Raw genomic sequence first — 21,142 nt, 5'->3', positions numbered from 1 at the left:
GTCCGTTTCGTTAATCCGTTTTAAAAAGCGAAAAATAATTCGTCACAGAGTCTCTAACTTATATTGCGTTGCAGCGAGTATACAACGACCAGATTCCTTCAGCGCGGCAATTGGATCGAATGTTAAGTCTCCTTTCCCCTATCTCAGAAGTTAAAGGGACTGGTCGTTGCAGTGCTTCTGCAACACAGCACGGTTTCCAGTGAACGAGGTTTTTCACGCTAGATAAGATTTCTGAATTTTATTTTACTAGCAATTAACAAATGGAATTTGTTTTTATGTATTCATATCTTTAAACTACGGAACCATACTGAAGCAAATCAATATAATGCCAATTAAAACATTGATTGCAGAACTACAAAATAAGAAAGAAAATATCTAGTAGAGTACAAAACAAATGAAAGTAGACCCGCATTTACAAGTTAATTCTTAGCTTATATTAATAATGAAGGCTTCTTCTACAGTAATCTATCAATCAAATATTAATAAGTCAGTATGTAGAATCGCCCTCCCCCTCTGTGGATAGTATTTTACTATATACATATTTCTTTTATAAAATAAGTATATTTTATACTCTTGATAATTTTCACATAAAACTGTATGATGGGGAACGCCACATTGAATTTGGGACTAGTTAGCAATGCTCAGGGGCGTAGCCGCGAGGGGGGTCCACCGGGTCCGGACCTCCCAAAAATTTCGAAACTTGACTAACATTTGTAGACTTTCCTAACGAACTATACTTGTTTAGCAGAGAAACGATTGATGTAGGCTGAATATTTTATTTTACGCCTCATCATGTACTTTTTTTCTTTTCTTATAAAAAATAATCGTTCTATCATTTTTACTAAAAAAATATAGGTGAAAATAATTAATAATTACTTATCGTCTTTTCGGGTGCAGTATAAGACAGGTTACATATTACGTAGACATATTGGGCCTCCCTCAAATACTTTGGACCCCTCCCAGTTAACATTTCTGGGTGTAGAACAGGGGGTGCTGTTTGTTTTGATGTTCTTTGATTTTTGGCTTCTGTTACATGCTGATCCTACATCTGGCGGGTTTCGAGGTTTCCTTTCCAGAACATATGACATTGATAAGCATTGTTTCGCCTCATGTGGAAGTATATCGTGCTCATTGTCATTGTGTAACAACCAAGACGGATGATTTGGAATGTAGTTTTTTTTTTTTTTTTTTTTTTTTTTTTTTAGTTTTACGCACATGTGTGTGTGTTGATGTATGAATATGTGACATTCGGAATTCATATACCAGTACCTCTTTTGTATCAGCTGTTTTGGTTTTTAATTATTAGATTTAATTTTATTGTGTGTGCTTTAATTATGTAAATAACCTACAAATTCTGAATGAATTATATACCATGACTTCTGTAAATAATTTACAAAAAACATTGACCAGCTTTCAACTGAGGAAAAACTTGCAATCAAGGCTTCGACTAAACAAGCAAAGGGCAATTCAGGAGAGTGTTCGAAAAAATCCAGTTTAAATTTACAGGAGATCTTATAGCAGTAATGTTGTTTGCACTAGGGCATTTCCTCAATTTATATTAGATTTTCCTAGATAAACTGAATAAATTGTGTTCAATGTACATTTTTTATAACACTAATCTCTGCTACGAACTCTCTTCAGTCAACGCTGAAGAGGAATTCGGATCACTGTCAGGGACTAAGTTTGCTAGAATGAATCGTTCGCAATAATCTATAGCTTCTGAAATTAATATTAACTGTACCTATGGCGTCAGAAAAAGACGAAAAGTTGTTTGTTTTTTTTTTAATCAAAAAGAATTGACACTTTCAAGGAATTGAATGTCCCAAGAAAGGATATCGGCATTGGTTATGCTTTCCATCGAAAAAGACCTGACAATAAGAATACCAGAGTTCAACCAGCATGTATTAGACAGATTTGCTCCAATCAAAGAGAAGAGAATGAATTTACTAATTAAATAATGTGATTAATCGGATAAAATGTTCTGCATTAAAAAAAACCGAATTTTATCTAATTTCACATGTCACATAGCATTTGCATCTAAAGTTATGCTGATTATGCAATGAGTCCACTTTATATCTTCTGTCTCCGATCGTTCGTACTGCAACACCTGAAACCACAATCCACCGGCCGCCACTGGGTAACAGTAATAAATTTTTAATTATCCAAACGTGTAGTAAAATTTAAATTAAATAACAGAAAAAATGAAACGAATTACCACTTTAAGATGAAATGAATTATGAGATAAATGTCACTGAATTTAGACAATGAAAGCATTAAACACTTCAGCTGGAGAATCTGAAGGATTCCCATTTCTCATGTTGTTCCAAAAACAAAATATTATTCTGTATTGTTTGTCACTTAAGAAAATGCATGTTTTCCGGGGATAGTATCTTTTGCCCCTTACTATGAGATTGAAATCGGTACACATTTCTTGCTACAACCTCGCGATTTAATTAAAAGTTACAAAAGTTTTTAAAGCTCAATCGCTAACCAAATCGATTACTGCATGATCTATCTCTTTGCAGTTCACACAAGACACTACAGAAATATCGTGAAACTTAAGAAAAAGAAAAATACAATGTTCTTTCACAGTGTGAAGCTTACGATTATGGCCATATATATATAGGGTGTTAATGAACTATACCGACAAACTTTAAGATGTGATTCCTCACATCAAAATAAGAGAAAAAGTTCATATGGACCTATGGTGAAATGGCCATAGTTTCAGAGCTAGGGTTGTCCAAAGTCGCGAAAAAGCCAAATTTTAAGAGGCCCTATTTCGAATTCGAGAGACTGTTGATGGTGGTCCTTATCAGAATAAAGGAAGTCACGCATACGCAATCCAAAATGCATATTTCATTAATGTTCAATCGTTGTACAGATTATTCCCTGCATGGTGAAATTCCCAGACATGCCATCAACCGAATTTTGAAATATGCTCTGATTTTATGATTGGTCCAAAGTAGGCAAACGATAAGCCCTGATATCAATGAACACGGAATTCTTTGGCGCGATGTCAGAAGCGTTAAGGATCGTCAGCAGCACGGTTTCTCGTACTCGGGAAAAAGCATGGTGCCATGTTTTATTTCACGCTTATAAGTGAAGAAATCGTTAAATATATCGTGACTAAAAACATATCATCACACGTTATTCCGAACACAAAGAAACATGAAGCTGCCTTTAGCTAACACTTCCGCCTTCCCTCCGGAGTATTGGATGTCCATTGTTGTCGAGGTTTACCTCCTGCCTACATTGGACCCTTCTTGAAATCTCTGAACCTGAAAACTCTATTGAAAACATATCTGAGAATTACATCCTGTAGGGAATAACCTCTTACTATTGTATGAGGCACACATATAGCTATGATTTATTTTATTTTTTTTATCTTGATTTCACCCGAAATTTTTGCATAATATTAGATTAATTTACATATCTATATGTTAATTAAGAATATATAAGTTAGTTTAAAATAGGAGTACTTTCTTTTCACTTATTTCTGGAATTATGCATAGGATTAGTTTGAGAACGTGAGGGATGACTGCATATATATATATATATATATATATGTTAGGTTAATTAGTATAAGATAGGTAAACATATTCAATTTGAATATAAAAATCTATACGTAGGGAAGAAAACTGAACTTGAAAAAGCACCACTGAGTATTGTTTTTTTTTTTTTTTGTTTGTTTTTTTTTAAATGTTTTATACCAGTTGAAAACTGCGTACGTGCACACAGGATTGCTACCTACAGCTAAAAAGGATTTTGATATGAGAAAATTTTTTATCTATGTCATATATTTATATCATACTTCTAACATAGTTAGGTAAAAGTAAGCAAAGTTGCTAAAGTTGCTGCAAATAGAGCTTGGCAACATATATCCTATTCCAAAACCTTTGTGTATTTCTGCTCAAATATTTTAGCAAGTTGGTTAAAATGCTTGGGAACAATAAGGTGCTAAATTTTCTTCAAGTAACCAGTTTTCACACCAAAAACTTCAATAGGTTGGGTTAGATCTCGCCAGCAAATCCAGCCTATATTTTTTTTCTATTCAAAGCGCGGTTTCGACAGTGAAGAGCTTCTGCTCTTCCTGCGAGTGGTTTTTCCCCCATTGAAAGTAATAAGTGCAGTCATATCCTAGCGTTATTACGTATTTTAGAATTGTAGAAATTTAATATAAGATGTAATTTTGGGCAGAGAAGAAGTTTTCGATGTTATCTCAACTTTAAAACAAAAGCTTATTACTTTACTGTGCTTGTTTTCAACATTGGTGTAATTTAGTCAAAAGCAAGACGCAGTACCATGAATGCCATAGCAGTCGACATGTGTATATTTACTGTATTAATTCTAAATTGAATGTCACTGCTGGAATCCGATGTAAAAATAATCAGAGGAATATTTGGCATAATAAAATATATTATATTATATAATGTATTATCCTCATCTCGATGTGAAATATCAATTGTCGTCATAAGTCTGTCTCAAAACTTAACGTCATCTCGGTGTATGCTTTACGGGCAACACATGTTGCGAGACGAGATGTTTAAAAGGGGAAAGTTAGAATATTTTGTAATAATGTAGAGACTAAGTTTTGAATCTGCAGCTAGGACAATGACTATTAGCATATAACTCTCATGTGTAGTTCGCCGTGTAAAATATACATAAAATCCAAATAGTGGAAGTTTAAATGCGTCATATGTGACCAGTGTAGTGTGAACTTTGGAACTGGACCGTAGAAGCAGCGCATTTCCAGAAACTTTAAGGCGATCCAAATGAAAATCATCCAGTAACACTGCATAAACCAAATGTTTTCAACTAGATCCAGAGATGCTCAGAAAAAGAGGCCAGTGCAGCAAAATAGCGACCAAAACGGCAGCCAGTAGCAGCAGTTATCATCACGAAAATTTCAGGATTCCAAGCAACTTCAGTGAGAAGAGGAAAAACTAAAAAAGAAGACAATAAAGAACACATCAAAACGACACATGCACGAACTATAAACGAAAATACATAAAAAACAAAGTTTATAGAAAAACATTAGTAATTCATTATTTATTGTTATTATCTTTTTTTATGGACCGGTCACTATTCAATTTAATATTCGTGTGAATATAAAACCTTTGTGTGTGTGTGTGTGTATCAGTGTGTAAAATCTGTATGATATATGCGTGGGAGTGTTGTGTCTATTTTATCACCATTAAAAATTCAACAAAATCGCATGGAAGTCTTAAACGGATTCCAGGCATCAATTAAGGTATGTGGAAAATTTCGCAAATGTTTTTTTTTCTTTTACAGAATGGCAAAAACATAAACAGAAAAAAGTGTAGGGTTGCAATCTGACCATTTCAATGGAGCATCTGTGTTGAAGTAAAACCACAGATTACCTGAGGTAAAGAGTATCTTATGTATTAAAAAAAAACATAATCCTTTTTTAAAAAAAGCTCTACCGCATCTTTTTTATATTTCTAAAATTTTAAGTAATCACAAGTAATTAATATATTTCATTTACAAAACTTCTGTTAATTACTCTATTTAAATACTTCTTGGGACTGTCCGTTAAGGGCACTCCACCATTGTGGTGCGAATATTTAAATATTTCATTTGTTCATATACATACGCGCACACCTCGAAATCTGGCTATGCCCAGCACATTCACTGCAGCCCATCACAGAATCTGGCGCCCAGCGTGGGGCTAGATCACTTTAAGTGTCACGGATTGTAATTTTTAGAAAGTGGATGCTGTCAATGAACAGAGCCATACACCAACGATGAAGTAATAAGCTTTGTGTCCGGCATCATTTTATTTATGAATTTTGTTTCTTTATTTCCTTGTTTACTTCGAAAAAACAGCCAAAATTACATGTTTTAGTTGTAAGCATTTAGAGTTATTTTGATTAGAGTTTTTCCATGTGAGCTTGTCGGAAAATTTAAGAGGGGGACAACATTTATTTTGCGTGTTACTTTTAGTGCCTTCCATTTCAACTCAAGCAACTCAAGCAACCATCATCATCTCAGATATTGTTGAAACTTTTTTATAGCAACTAGACATGTTTTAAGAGACCCATATCTTTTTTTTTGTTTTGTCGAAAAATAATTTCCCGCCAAGTAATAGGCCATCAAAGACGGGGAGTACAATTTATGAATTATTGTAGAAGGCATGGAAAATGGTCAACTTCGGAGCCTCACCATTCGGCTATGGATACAGTTAGAGTTATAATTCTTGTTGTGGTATGTACATAGGGATATAAATAAACTATATTTTATTATAGTTTGGTTTGCGCATGTGTATCTTTCTGTACATAAATTAACAAATGAACGTCAATTTATCTGAAAAGTCGAAGTTTGCGGATTTTTTCAAGCACTTCTGGTTTGAATTTTAAAATTCTGTTTTCACGGTTCATAAGACCTAGTTACCCGCTTTCCTTAAAAAAAAATTTGTATCGCTTCTATGTGCAACCGTTTTGTCGCAAAAAATTCGAGAAATTGCAAAATTTTCAAAAATCTCCATTTTTGGGCGCCATTTTCTCGAAAACACCACCTTTTAAAATTCTGAGATTTTGTCAGATGGCCAAAGCTTACATGATTAATAAACACACCAAATACCATTCTCGACCAATGCTTCATGAATTAACTACAGCCTTTTGAAGTTTCGTTAGCTTTGATGTCCCAGTTAGCAACACTGGAAATAATAAAAGTGCAATGATTTGATGATGTTCGTAGTTCGCATTCATTAATGAAGAATAAAAGGTTTTCTTGACTGTTTTTTTTTTTTATTATTTTGATCAAAAAGGCTCTCTGGAATAGTAAAATGATCCTCTCCCTACTCCTCTGTTTTGTTAAACCGAAGTGATCTGAGATGGAAATTACGATTACGAAACACACAAATTTGAAGTTCACTTACTTAAAATGGTCTTCGGAAACAAAATTTTATTCATTTTTTTTTTTCACATGGATCCAATCATTTGCTTGCTTGGTATCATCTTCGCTAATAGCATGTAACCGTGCAGATGCCCAATAGGTGTTGGTGCACTCACAACTCGTCCAGGGTTGTATCTAGGGGGACGATCGCCCCCCCCAGAAGAAGGAACTTTATTATTTTATATATAAATAAAACCAATCTCAGAGTTTGGAGATCTTAAAAGTAGTTCTAAGTAGCAGTATTACAACCCCGCCTCCAGAAGTCCGTCCTGGATCCGCCCCTGCGTAGCACATTGTCAATAGTCACAAAACACTTATTTTCACTTCTGTTATGCCCTTCTGGAAACCTGTACCCTGCTGAAGGTGCATGTGGAAGGCTAAACAGCACTTCAAATTCGCGTAATTCATGATTTATTCATATTTCTGCTACGTATCACTGGTTATCATACGTATATGTATGTAACAAAAGTTCCTTTTTTCAAAATTCTTAAATCTACACTTTTAATTGCAGAAGCTCGATTTTGGGGGAAGCATGAAATTAGTTCATGGTGACCCGTTACTGCCATAAAAACCGCCATTTTCCGAAAGCCAAAGGTGACTTCGTTAAATACCAGTTACCAGTCACACACTTTTCCCATTCTTGCTTTTTTTCTTCTTCTTCTTCTTCTTCCGGAAGTTGTCGAATTCAGTTCCAGGCAACAAAACGAGAGTAATACCCGGAGTTTGTAATTGCACTATACTCACGAATTCTTCTGCGGTTTTAATACTGTGTATCTATTTTCGCATATGGTTATGCCGCGTTGCCTCATTCTTTACAACCCCCCCCCCCCTCCAATACCTTCGCAAAGACCCTTGCATGGCCGGTTTCACTGGAAAAACACTGCTTTCTCGGACCTGTCTGCATCTCGATCATCTGAAAGCGATTTTTAAAGTGCGATGCAACACCATCAGAAATCACTTGACACGGTTTGAGAAATTGTAGAAACTTATTTTCAAGTATTCGAACTTTTTTCTATAACCTATATTTTCGCTTTCCTTCGAGTATTTTTAGAATATTGTCTATGGCTATGAGTACATGAGCTGAATCGTGTGTTTTGTTGTCGCTTATTACAACAAAACTGTCAGTTGTTTCATATTTCGGTGATAACTGAATTTTACTTTGCAGAATAACAGTCCAGTTTTCAACGAAGTCCACATGAAGTAAAATAGAATTTGTATCTTGAAATTTTATACGATGCTTTTCGGTAGGAATTAATTCCATTTGGATTTTTTTTTATGTAGTCATGAATTACAATTCTTACAGTTAAACCAGCAATGTACGATACGAAAACAGAAAGTGGCACAGTTTTTTAACGAGATCATTGTTTTCCCATATGGCATACGTAACACTTTCATTTTCACCAGGATCAATAATTAAAGACTCCACACTTATTCCTTCCACTCCAAGACATTCACCATATCAGGCCCGCAACCATCCACAGAGGTTTTGGGGGGGGGGAATGAATATGTTAGGGAGCAAATCATTAAAAATTCTCTAATAAATAGTTAATTTTTTTTGTATTAATAATAGCATTTTGTGTTAAGGTCTAGACGGGCCACGAAAAGTTATGGGGGGCCAGGCCCCCTAACCCCCCTCTGGTATGCGGGCCTGCACTACATTCCTGAAGAAAACAACTGTCTTTTTCTACGGATCATACTACTAAAGGAAGGAACGCGTAAGAAAACGTTTCGATTTTTTTTAACTTTTTGTCCTTTTTCGATCACTGTAATGACATCGCACTTACTTGACTTTGTCTGGAGCATTCCAAATCATCACGGAGGTAATAGTTCACGCTTTTTACAGATCAGAATTTATTGGATGGCCATTTCAAGTAAACTTAAAATTTGTGTGTTTCGTAATCGTAATTTCCATCTCAGATTACTTCGGTTTAAGAAAACAGAGGAGTAGGGGAGGATCATTTTACTATTTCAGAGAGCCTTTTTGATCAAAATAATAAAAACTAGTCAATAAAACCTCTTATTCTTCATTTAATGAGTTTGAACCACAAACATCATCAAATCATTGCACTTTTATTGTTTCCAGTGTTGCTAACTGTGACATCAAAGTTAACGAAACTTCGCTAAATTCAAAAGCCTATAGTTAATTCATGAAGCATTGGTCGAGAATGGTATTTGGTGTGTTTATTATTCATGTAAGATTGAACCATCTGACAAAATTTCAGAATTTTAAAAGATGGTGTTTTCGAGAAAATGGCGCCCAAAAATGGCGATTTTTGGCAATTTTGCAATTTTCGAATTTTTTGCGACAAAACGGTTGCACACAGAAGCGACACACTTTATTTCGAAAAGCAGGTAACTAGGTCTTACCAACCGTGAAAACAGAATTTTAAAATTCGAACCAGAAGTGCTTGAAAAAATTTCTCAAACTTCGACTTTTCAGATAAACTGACGTTCATTTGTTAATTTATGTACAAAAAGATGCGCATGCGCAAACCAAACTAGAATAAAATATAGTTATCTATATATACTTATGTATACCACAACAAGAATTATAACTCTATCTGTCTCCATAGCTGAATGGTGGGGCTCCGAAGTTGACCATTTTCCATGTCTTCTACAATTCATAAATTGTACTCCCCGTCTTTGATGCCTCATTACTTGGCGGGAAAATTTTTTTCGACAAAAAAATATGGGTCTCTTAAAAACATGTCTAGTTGCTATAAAAAAAAAAGTTTCAACAATATCTGAGATGGTGATGGTACATGCTCTGCCTGAATTGAAATGGAAAGCACCTTTTATAAGATACAGAAACTAGCACATCTTAGAAAAGTTAGAGTAATTTTATTTTAAGATGATGGCAGGGGCGGATCCAGGGGGGGGGCGATCCGATCGCCCCCCCAGAAGAGGAAACTTTCTTATTTTATATATATAAATAAAACCCATCTTAAAGTTTGGAGCCCTTAAAAGTGGCAGTATGACAACCCACCGCTCCCCCAGAAGTCGGTCCTGGATCCGCCCCTGGATGATGGTGGTCACTAGACTACAGAAAAAAATGGAAGAAGACCTGGTTAACTTTCCGCAGAATCAGCTTGGTGAGTTAGAGTTAGAGGAGAGTGTGACGAATATAGAAAATCAGGAAGAAGTTAGTAACAAAAAAGAAAATCATGAAAGTCAGGAAAACAAATAATAATCGATCCGTGGACCATCCAGTGTTGTGACACGGAGACAATGGATCCATCCATGAATCCACTGTTTGTAATGATACAACAGCTGGTAAAGTGCACTGTAAAGGAACTAGTTGATGAGCAGGAAAAGATCGCACAACAGAAGGAAAAGTCAGTACAGGAATTAGTGAAAAGGCAGGAAGTAAATAGCAGTAGATTAATGAACAGTATAGCTGAACTGAGTACTCGGCTGGATGCAACAGCTAAATCGTTCAATGAGCAATTAGCTGGAGCATGCAACGAGTTACGAGGTTCAATAAGAGCGAACGATGAGAGGGTACAGCAGCTCGAGGCGAGTACCAATAGAAAATTAGATGAGATACAGTTATCTTTAGGACAAGACATTGTGAGAGTAGACAACCAGGTAGAAAGCGTCAGGACTTGTGTAGAATAGGTACAAGTAGGTCGGAAAGCGTTGAGGGTTCAATTGCTCAAGCGGAGAACAATATGCAGCGTGTAGAATTGCAGTGGAGAGAAGAAATAGGTCGATTACGCGAAGAAATGGGTCACGAAGACCAGCTTGAAGACTTTAACCAGCTTTATCCTTTTCAATAATTCCATGTGCTGTGCAACTTGAGTTATATGAACCTAATAGTATAAAGGAGTGCTCAATAATATTATGAATTGTAAATATCCAACACGTTGTACAGAGTGATTCATATTTTAGGATTGAAGTCTAGCGTTCTTTCAAGCTGACATGTTTTAACTTGCGTAATAATTTCATACTTATTTTTTTCAACACTTTTATCGTTCAGTTGTATTATTGTTCATGTTTATCTGTTATATTTTAACTATTCTAGCATCAAGTCCTTTCGGAAGACCTTTGTACAGTTGTTGTTACGGATACTGGTTGAGCATAAATAGGGGCGATGAATGTTTTCAAAGTCGGCACTAATCGTAGAAGAGAAGGAAGAAGACATTATATTGTAATTTTTTGTTTGTAACATACAAGTTATGTATCATTAGTCAAATAGATGGTGTTATTCTTAATGTAGTAGGAGTAAAGAGTAAATTCACACAGATCTTGTGTATGTATTTTATTTGGTGAACTAAGAGGAGCTTTTGCATTACCATTTTTCATTATCCATTCATTCCATCAGTTCATTATTCGTGCTATAATCGTTTCCTTTATGTAACATATAATTGGCAAACAATTACTATTTTGATGCCATGATACAATATAGGCAGAAGAAAAGTAAGACTTGTAGATATAAATAAATGACAGATAGTCATAGATACATAATCAAAAAACAATATAAATAAGAATATATCTTCCCAATCTTGTAAAGTTTATGCAGGGGTGTAGCGAAGGAGAGGGCTCAGGGGGTACGCCCCCCCCCAAAGGTTTTCGACCAAGTACTTTGGTACTTTGAAGTTTTTTTTTTTTTTTTTTTCTCGGAATAAACACCAATTTCCTTTCATGTACTATATCTCAAACCAAAATATGTCACTAAACAGTTCCTACACAAGCCGTGTTCGCCAACGTCATACTTATTCTTTAAAAATGTTTGCATTTTGAGGTATGGAAATCGAGTTTTCCAAGAAATCTCTTCAATTTACTACTAGTTTATCCTAAGGTCTCCCTTGACATGCGCATGCAAAACACACACACACACACACACACACACATATATATATATATATATATATATATATATACATATATATATATATATATATATATATATATATATATATATATATATATATATATATATATATATATATATATATATATATATATATTAGTGTCGAATTAATAGTATTTGGGGTAGCTGAAACGATTAGTTTCAGCGAAGCCCAAGTTCAGCCGAATGGACCTGGAAACAAAGGAGCACAGGCAGGGGGGATTCATTTTAGCTCGGTCTACGACTTCGCACCTCATGAAGCTACAATCATATTCAATTTTAAATTCCTATTCTCATTTCAATCATGATATTTTATGTCTCAAGGAAACGTCCACTTAAATAACATGGAGTTTTTTCTTCTCCCATTAGACTCCCTAAAAACTGAAAATATTCACATTTCGGAATTTTCCTGTGGGTTAGTCCCAGACTGTTATAACCATGCCAAAACTGACCATTGGGGCCCTACCCGAAGTGCCCAATAATTTTTGGGGCCAAATCATGTCCCATTTAAATAACATGGGAACGGTTTTTCAGTTGCCCATAAAACCTCAATAAAGTTGGATTTTTTTGTTATTTACTTGGATGATTCTATCGGAAACGTACAAGGATACCAACTTTTAAGTTTTAATTCCAATTTTAGGTACATAAAACATAAGCTTTTAGGTCGAGAAAATCTCCCATGTGAATACCATGGGAAAAATTTTCTCCTCCCGATTAGACCTCCTAAAAACTGAAAATATTCACTTTTCGGAATTTCCCTTTGGGTTAGACCCGAAATCTGACCATTGGGGACCTACTCGAAATGTCCAATAATTTGGTGGCCAAAACATCTCCCTTAAGAATAACATGGGGAATATTTTATCCTTTCCATTAGATCCCTAAAAACACAAAATATTTATTTTCGGAATTTTCTTGTGGCTTAGTACCGGAATGCTACCATTTTTCAGTTGCCCATAAAACCTCAATAAATTTGGATTTTTTATTTTATTTTATTTTATTTATTTATTTTTTTGTGATTTACACCTATGATGCTATCGGAAACGTACAAGGATACCAACTTTTAAGTTTTAATTCCAATTCTAGGTACTTAAAACATAAGATTTTATGTTCAAAAAACATCCATAACAATAACATGGAGAAAATTTTTTCTCCTTCCCATTAGACCTCCTAAAAACTAAAAATGTTCACTTTTGGCACTTTTTTTTCGGTCGGTCATTTCCGGAAATGAGCAAACATGTCAAATTTTAAGTTTCAACGTTAACCAGAAGTAATCGTTATTTTCTGTCAGTTCATATAGTTTTATATATTATATATTTATACAATTTTATGGCGTTAGCGGCATCGACAGCCTTAAGAAAGTCACGTTTGATGAATGACGTCTCTCAGTGAGCGCGGAATGCCGGGGAGGGAAAGAGAAGAAAGGAATGAGGAGGGAAGCGGCGTAGGGCCTATATGTGAGGTACCATCCCGGCATTTGTCTGATGTGAGGAAAACCCAGGAAAAACCTCACTCACGATAGCTGGCCTGAAAAGGCTGTATTAGGAATCGAACCCGGTACCGCTCTTGCCTTCGGCGCGAGTGTTCGCGACTACGCCACAGGGGCCACAAATTGGAATTTAAAAAACAATTAAAATTTGGTATTGTAGAGACTGGATGGGGTTGTCTATGAAAATTACAATAAATAAATAAATAGAATAAGAGTTTAAAACTTTAGTTGTGCTTTATGGGAAGCTAAAAATCATTCCATGTTATTTCAATTTGAAGCATCCCAAGGTACTTATGGAACGTTTTCTACACCCAAAAATGATTAGGCACTTCCAGTAGGTCTACAACGATTAAATTTGGCAAAGTTTGTAGCCTCCAGGAACTATATAGAAAATTCCCAAAATGAATATTTCATATTTTTAACAGCTTTAAAGAGTCAAAAAAGTGTGTAATTTAAATAGACTTTTTGGATGTATAAAATCTCATATTTTAGGTACCGTAATTGAAATCGGAATAAAAACTAGTAAGTTTGGTGTTTGTAGGTTTATGAGGTGCGAGGCCGTAGTATGAGGAAATTTTGTATCTGGCGACAAATTCCCATCTACTTAAAACTACACTAGTCACATAAACATTCAACTGTGTCAACTGCCAAGTTTATAAAGAAATTGAAAATCGCAGCAACTGGCTAAGTAAGAAAATGCTAAGCCAAGTAAGTCAATTGAAAGTAACGGCAGTCTTTTAAGTAAATATTGACAACAACGCATTTTTATTTTCCAACTTCGTAAGAAGTTAGTAACTTTGGAACGAAGCCCCACCTAGCAAAAACCTGGACTAATTACATGAGCCTTCAACTGTGCCAGCTGCGAAGTCCATAAAAGAAGTGATAATTCACAGCAACTAGGTAACTAAGAAAATGTTAAGCTAAGTCAGTCAATTGAACGTAACGACAATCTTCTGAACAAGGCATTTGCCAACTTGATCAGAAGTTGGTGACTTTGGGGGGAGGCTCCCCTTTCTCCCCTTAACGACGCCCCTGCTGAGACAAGTCTTTCGGTTAGCTTTTCCGGCCCTCCTGAATAAGTCATAGTCCCCCAAGAAAAACTTCCTGGGTACACCTCTGTATAATTATTTAATTATATTTGTCAGTTTCGTTTCTATGCAGTTTGGATCGTACGCTGTTTGGACCCTACGCAGTTTTGATCCTACGCCGCTTTTGACCTATATAACTTCAAAAAAATATTATTATTTAATATTCTGTGATTATAATTATATATATATATATTGTCCGATCATATGACCTTACCTGTTTTGGATCCTACGTCGATTTCAGTTTCGGTGTACGCAGCTTGGATACATGCGTAGGATCCACACTGCGTAGAAACCCAGCCCTCTGGCCTGAGCAATGTAACAAATTATTGAATATTGATACGCCCACTTCCGAAACAAATTATATTTTAACCAAATAGAAAGCTCCTTATTTCAACTCAAAATGCTTGTCGGAAACGTACAATTCAGTGTAGTTTTCGCACTTAGTCTTGACTTAAGCTTTTATATTAGATCCAGCTAAAGAGGCCCGGCAATGTCCATTATTATTATTTGTAGCATTGTTTATATCATTTAGATATGACCTACATGCGAAATAACATCAATAGGTAAATACTAATTTTACCAAAAGCAATCAAACTTTTCACCAAAAACATTATTTTTTTCAATTGTTTTAAACTTTAGGTCCGATGCGGCACCTCAAGACTTTCACCGATCGAGTTCAAATTTTGCATACTTCTTGTTAAGCCAATTTTGCAAAATATTAGCACTAGCCGTAAGTCATTTTCGAACCAACCTAGTGTATAGTCCAAATGGCTCGTCCGATTAAAAAAAAAATCCTTCACTTTAGATTGAAAACATATTTGGAGACTGTTTTCCCTGTTACATTTGTTGTAAATGATAAGTTACCCTATGTCGGGACTTTTGAGACACCCTATATATCTCATCCTTTTTCAAAACAAAGTTTTTTTTCGTTTTCCTTTAAAGTTGTGATTTTCAACATACGATCTATTGCAAGATACAAACAATATACTTTTTAAAAATACTGTTCACACAACACACGCTTACAAGATGCTTCTCCTATGGTTTTCTCTAGAAGAAAAAACATGGGGCCTTATGCAGTCATTTTGACGTATGATTAGCGTTATACTAAAGGCCTAACTACTGCAGGAAACATGTTAGTCAAGCTCTTTAGTATGGCACTAATAATGCATCAGAACGACTCTGCATAAGGTAGTCAGTGTCCAAGCATCAAGAAAAATGTAACAATCCTGTCTCTTAGCACATGCAATAGGGACTTTTGGTTATGCCTGCGCAAAAGGTTGTTTCTTATGAAGAGTAATAGGCCAGTCAATAAGGGATGATTTAGGGTCGAATAAGGAAAATATGGTGGAAAGCTGAAACAAATTTTATATTCTTCATATAAGTGCCCGTATCAACATATTAATTTTGCACCACTCTACCACCCCGGATTTTGCCGCCATCTTGCCGAAAAATGGCGCCAAAAATTAGTTTTTTTTTTTTTTTTGTAAATATCTCACATGGTAAGCATTTTAGAGCAAAACATGTTATTACAAAAAATAATTACAATAAATTCTCTACAAGAAATGTTCTCTTCATTTTTTTTTTCTCTAGGAGGCACCGTTTAGATGTTATAGGTGTGGCAAATTACGCATTTTTCTTTCAGCATTGCTTTGTAGCAGAACTTGAACGAAAATTTTCTGATACTATTTTGTCTTAGTGATTTTTTAATATAAAATATAAATTAATATATTTTCATTCATCGCAGGTGTGACTAAGGATAAGTAATCAGGTCTATTAGATCATCTATGTTCAAGATATCAGCTTAAAAATATTTTATCTGTGAGATACTTCTCGGTGATTGTGTTACATGTATAGTAAAAGAAAAGGGTCTGAAAACATTAGTAGACTGCAGTATTAAAGTGAAAGATGGAAACGAATGTCAACTTAAGGGACTGAAAAGTGTTACACTTCATGAAAAGTGTAGAAAAGTTTACACAAAATCAAGAAATAGCAAAGCGTTGCTGTCACAACGTACTTCATCACCTACGCCGATAACCCTTAGGTCAGTAGTACTAAGATTTAATTTTCAAGAAGCCTGCCTGTTTTGTAGACAATGTACATCAGATGAATTTTTAGAGAGACAGAGTAAATAACTTGTGAGTGAACGTGAGAGTGTACATCGCGTCGAAACCATTCGAGTTAAAGATTCTATTATGGAAGCTAACAAGGAAGAGTGCCAATTTTCATTCAGTGAAATTTTTCCAGATTCTAATGAACTGGAAAAAAGACAATAAGAACTAAACTGAAAGAAAATTACTCAGAAAATACTATTATATCAACAAACAAAAACAAAGCCCATAGTTTGCTTCCGTGATACAGGGCATAACATTCTCATGGATGCATGGTATGATCGTCAAACGCGTAAGTATATGGACGAAGAAAAGTTGAGAATCATAATGACAAGGACAAATAATTGCTGAAGATATCAAATCCTAGGTTTACGAAACTGATGATTAGTCATCAGCAGATAATCTTTGAATGACGTTAATTGATTGATTCCTGGGACCTTAAAATGCCTTCTCGACACTACTATCTTGAAAAACAAGACAGGGAATAGCATAAAATGGGAAAGAAGAAGTATAACAATTTCTCACGTCATAACTGCAGCAGCTACACAAAAATATATTTGATCCTCATCGCAAGTAGGACTTGCGGTGCATCTTACTCAAAGAGTATGGTAGTAAGCATCTTCTTAATGTTCTCTCTTAATTAGGACTGTGTACCATATGCTGAGACAGCTCTCTTTCAGGTTTTGGTTCTTCTGCACCCTGCATTCTTTGTTGATATAATATCTTCTGAGTAATTTTCTTTCAGTTTAGTTCTTATTGCTTTTTCAGTTGGCAGTGCATCATTATAATCTTGAAAAAAATCACTAAATGAAAATTGGCACGCTTCCTTTTAGCTTCAAGGAAGTTGAAAGCATACGCCATGGCATCTGAAACAACATCTTTCGGGCTACCACGTTTCATTCCAGAAGAAGTCTTATAGAACTTTTTCATGCATGCATGAGGAATGGTATCTGGCTTCAGCAGCAACTAAATCATGAACATTGCTAATCCTAATAATAACTTCTTTGCCCCAGTCGTCATTTATTTTTCTGTAGGCTGCTTCCATAACATAATCTTTAACTTGAATGGTTTCGACGCGATGTACACTCTCACGTACACTCACAAGTTATTTACTCTGTCTCTCTAAAAATTCATCTGATGTACATTGTCTACAAAACAGGCAGGCTTCTTGAAAATTAAATCTTAGTACTACTGACCTAAGGGTTATCGGCGTAGGTGATGAAGTACGTTGTGACAGCAACGCTTTGCTATTTCTTGCTTTTGTATAAACTTTTCTACACTTTTCATGAAGTGTAAAACTTCTCAGTCCCTTAAGTTGACATTCGTTTCCATCTTTCACTTTAATACTGCAGTCTACTAATGTTTTCAGTCTCTTTTCTTTTACTATACATGTAACACCATCACCGAGAAGTATCTCACAGATAAAATATTTTTAAGCTGACATTTTGAACATAGATGATCTAATAGACCTGATTACTTATCCTTAGTCACACCTGCAATGAATGAAAATATATGAATCTATATTTTATATTAAAAAATCACTAAGACAAAATAGTATCAGAAAATTTTCGTTCAAGTTCTGCTACAAAGCAATGCTGAAAGAAAAATGCGTAATTTGCCACGCCTGTAACATCTAATAGTGCATCCTAGAGAAAAAATGAAGAGAACATTTCTTGCAGAGAATTTAATGTAGATTATTTTTTGTAATAACAAATTTTGCTCTAAAATGCTTACCATGCGAGATATTTACAAACTAATTTTTGGCGCCATTTTTCCAAGATGGCGGCCAAATCCGGGGTGGTAAAGTGGTGCAAAATTACCATGTTCTTTGACATTTATATAAAGAAAACAAAATTTGTTCCAGCTTTTTTTTTTTCCTTATTCAACCCTTCATTGACTTGCCTATAAGGGACGTTTATCGGTGGTCGTAACTTTCCATATTCGCTACATCAGTCGGTATAGGAATACCAAACTCTCAAACAGGCGTGCATTTACTTATCAGCTAGTACATCATATAGGCTGCAAACTTATATGCATACGAGAGTAATTATCGTTTAATTCCCAATCTTATTTGTAGATAAAAAGGGTAATGAATCACAAGGGCTTTTTTTCTTTAATATTTTTGTGGCGAAGAATGTATTCAAGATGGGTGTGTACTTAGCTGAAACTTTTCTCTCCTGGATGCCGATCAGAATCAAAAGTTTTCTACTCAAAGCTGTAGTAGAAGCAATATTTCAAGAGTGAGACTGTAAGGAAAGGCTTACTTTTTATAGACTTTGGAACAAAATTTAAAAATCTGAGTTCAGAGGTCTTCAAAGAGATTTCGATGGTCTTTCCAAAAAATCAGGATGAACACAATATACAAAAGTTTCTTCCATGATGTACTATTATGTAAATTTCAAGAAAATTCAGATTAGTTTTTATGGATACTGACATTTTGCTTCTAGGACATCGATGAAGTTCTGATTCTCAACTTCTGCGATTTTGTGAATCTAAGAAGAAACTTCTGTTCATGGATGCACGATCATTTTTTTTTCCCCTCTTTCTTTCAGTATAGACTATATAGCATAGTTATTCCAGTCAATGTCTGACTTTTCCCTCTGCTTCACAATATAAGAGTCGAGAAAAATCACCATCCTTTCATTTTTAGAAATTGTCAAACATCTGTTTATCAGGTTCCTACACACATTTTAAGAAATAATTTTAAAAATATGAGTGAGAGATTGACACGGAGCAGGTAGTATAGAGTTAGTAACTTAGCTTTATAGTCACGATATAAAGAAAATTAATTTATTATAATTATGTATAACAAAGTGAATATAAATTTAATCACCACCAAGGTGCCTATAAAATGAATAATAGCATCATGATTTTTAAGAGGTCCACATTCTCGCTTTCACGTTAAGACTCTTATGTGAATATTACTAAGGTTACCAACAGTTCTTGTGAGCGTACTTACAATATTATGGTGTCCATTGCAACCAGAATCTGCACAGCACTTTTCTGAAGTCACTGATCCCGCCTCGAGTAAGCGCGAGTAGTCACTAGGAGACTTGTAGTTGATAGATCTTTGAACGATTTAATTAAATTGTTTAAGGTCTATATAATAGTTTCCTTGCACTTTCATTTCTACTTTTCGCGGAACTGAAAGTTGAAATTAGGATTGTTTGTGAAATTATTTTAGTTTTTACTTTTTTTAAAACCATCTGCGTTTACAAGCAAAACCTTTTTATTTATATATATATATATATATATATATATATATATATATATATATATATATATATATATATATATATATATAGATAGATAGATAGATAGATAGATAGATAGATAGATATATAGATATATAGATATTTATATATATTTTTTTTTTAAAGCGATTTTACTCTCCTATATTGTCTTTGATACTTGGAGGTGATCTGTTCACTATATCTCTCTCTTTTTAAATTTCAAAATGAGGAATGTTTTAATTTGTATGTACACATGTCCAAAATAAATGTCACATATCTGTCTTCTTGTAATATAATAATTTGACAACGATTTTGCAAGATACTTTTAATACTACGTGCATAATCGAGAAATGTATATTTGTGGTAAATTTCATCGGAAAAGAATTAAAAATACGAAAATTAGAACGAGTAAAAAACGTTGCTAAATGGACAAGAAAATTTTATTGTTCTTACTTGCTGCTCTTTTGGCATGAAATTTACCACACATTTACCATGTCTGTGCCGATTATACACATACAAACATTGTAAGAAATACCGGGCGAATTCGTTATCAAATTATATTCCTACAACAACATATTTATAGACATGCGAGAATACTTTTGGACATGAGTGTACTTCGAAACTCAAGTTGAAATAAAAGTATAGTATGTTTTAAAATTAGTTTAGCCTTAACCAGGCAACGCTGCCGAAAAACTTTTAAGGTAGGTATTTACGCTTGGCTCGAGGAACTCCGGAAGACTAATCTGAACAAAACTGCGGTTCTGTGTATGAAAGAGTATCCGCAGTGAGCATACTCCTTATATGATAGATTTTGAAATGGGGTGTTTGACCTAAACCATTTTCACTAACACAGACGTTTTCATCTGCCTTATATCAAAGAAAAACTATTACTTGTTACTCATAAAATGTATGGAGATACACAATGTTAGTGCTGACTGCTTAACATTAAAATCATGCATTTATATCGAAATTAACTTCGTAGATATGCTTAACGGTTCTAGAAAGTCTTCTAATGCAGTAGGAAAATATTCACCGTCTAAAGTGGACTAAAAAGCTGGCCATGTACTAGCTTTCCCCCCTATAGTTGCGGATTATTTTAAAATTAGTTGTTTTGTGAACTTACCCATTAGCCCTGATAAAATGTGATGGGGTTAGAAGACATCCTTTCCTGAATAGTACGTAAAACTAAAGTTTGGCCATACATCACGAATTCAATGTGCAATATTTGTTTGGAGAAAAAAAAAAAGTCTCAATATGTTTACGCTTTATCACATTTGTCCAAATTTTATTCAGGTCGATAACTACCACATGCTAAGAAACAGACTGAACAAACCATTATTTATGACATCTATGAAACAGATCATTTTGCACTTTCGATGTAAAGATGAGTGCATGCATCACTTACAAATAAAAGATTTCTCTCAATATTTAAGATACATCATCTACCTTTAAATGTCAAA

Source organism: Thermobia domestica, chromosome 6 (genome assembly GCF_964235325.1).
Source record: "Thermobia domestica chromosome 6, izTheDome1.hap1.1, whole genome shotgun sequence".
In the NCBI taxonomy this organism is placed as follows: domain Eukaryota; kingdom Metazoa; phylum Arthropoda; class Insecta; order Zygentoma; family Lepismatidae; genus Thermobia; species Thermobia domestica.
This window is presented reverse-complemented; position numbering follows the sequence as displayed.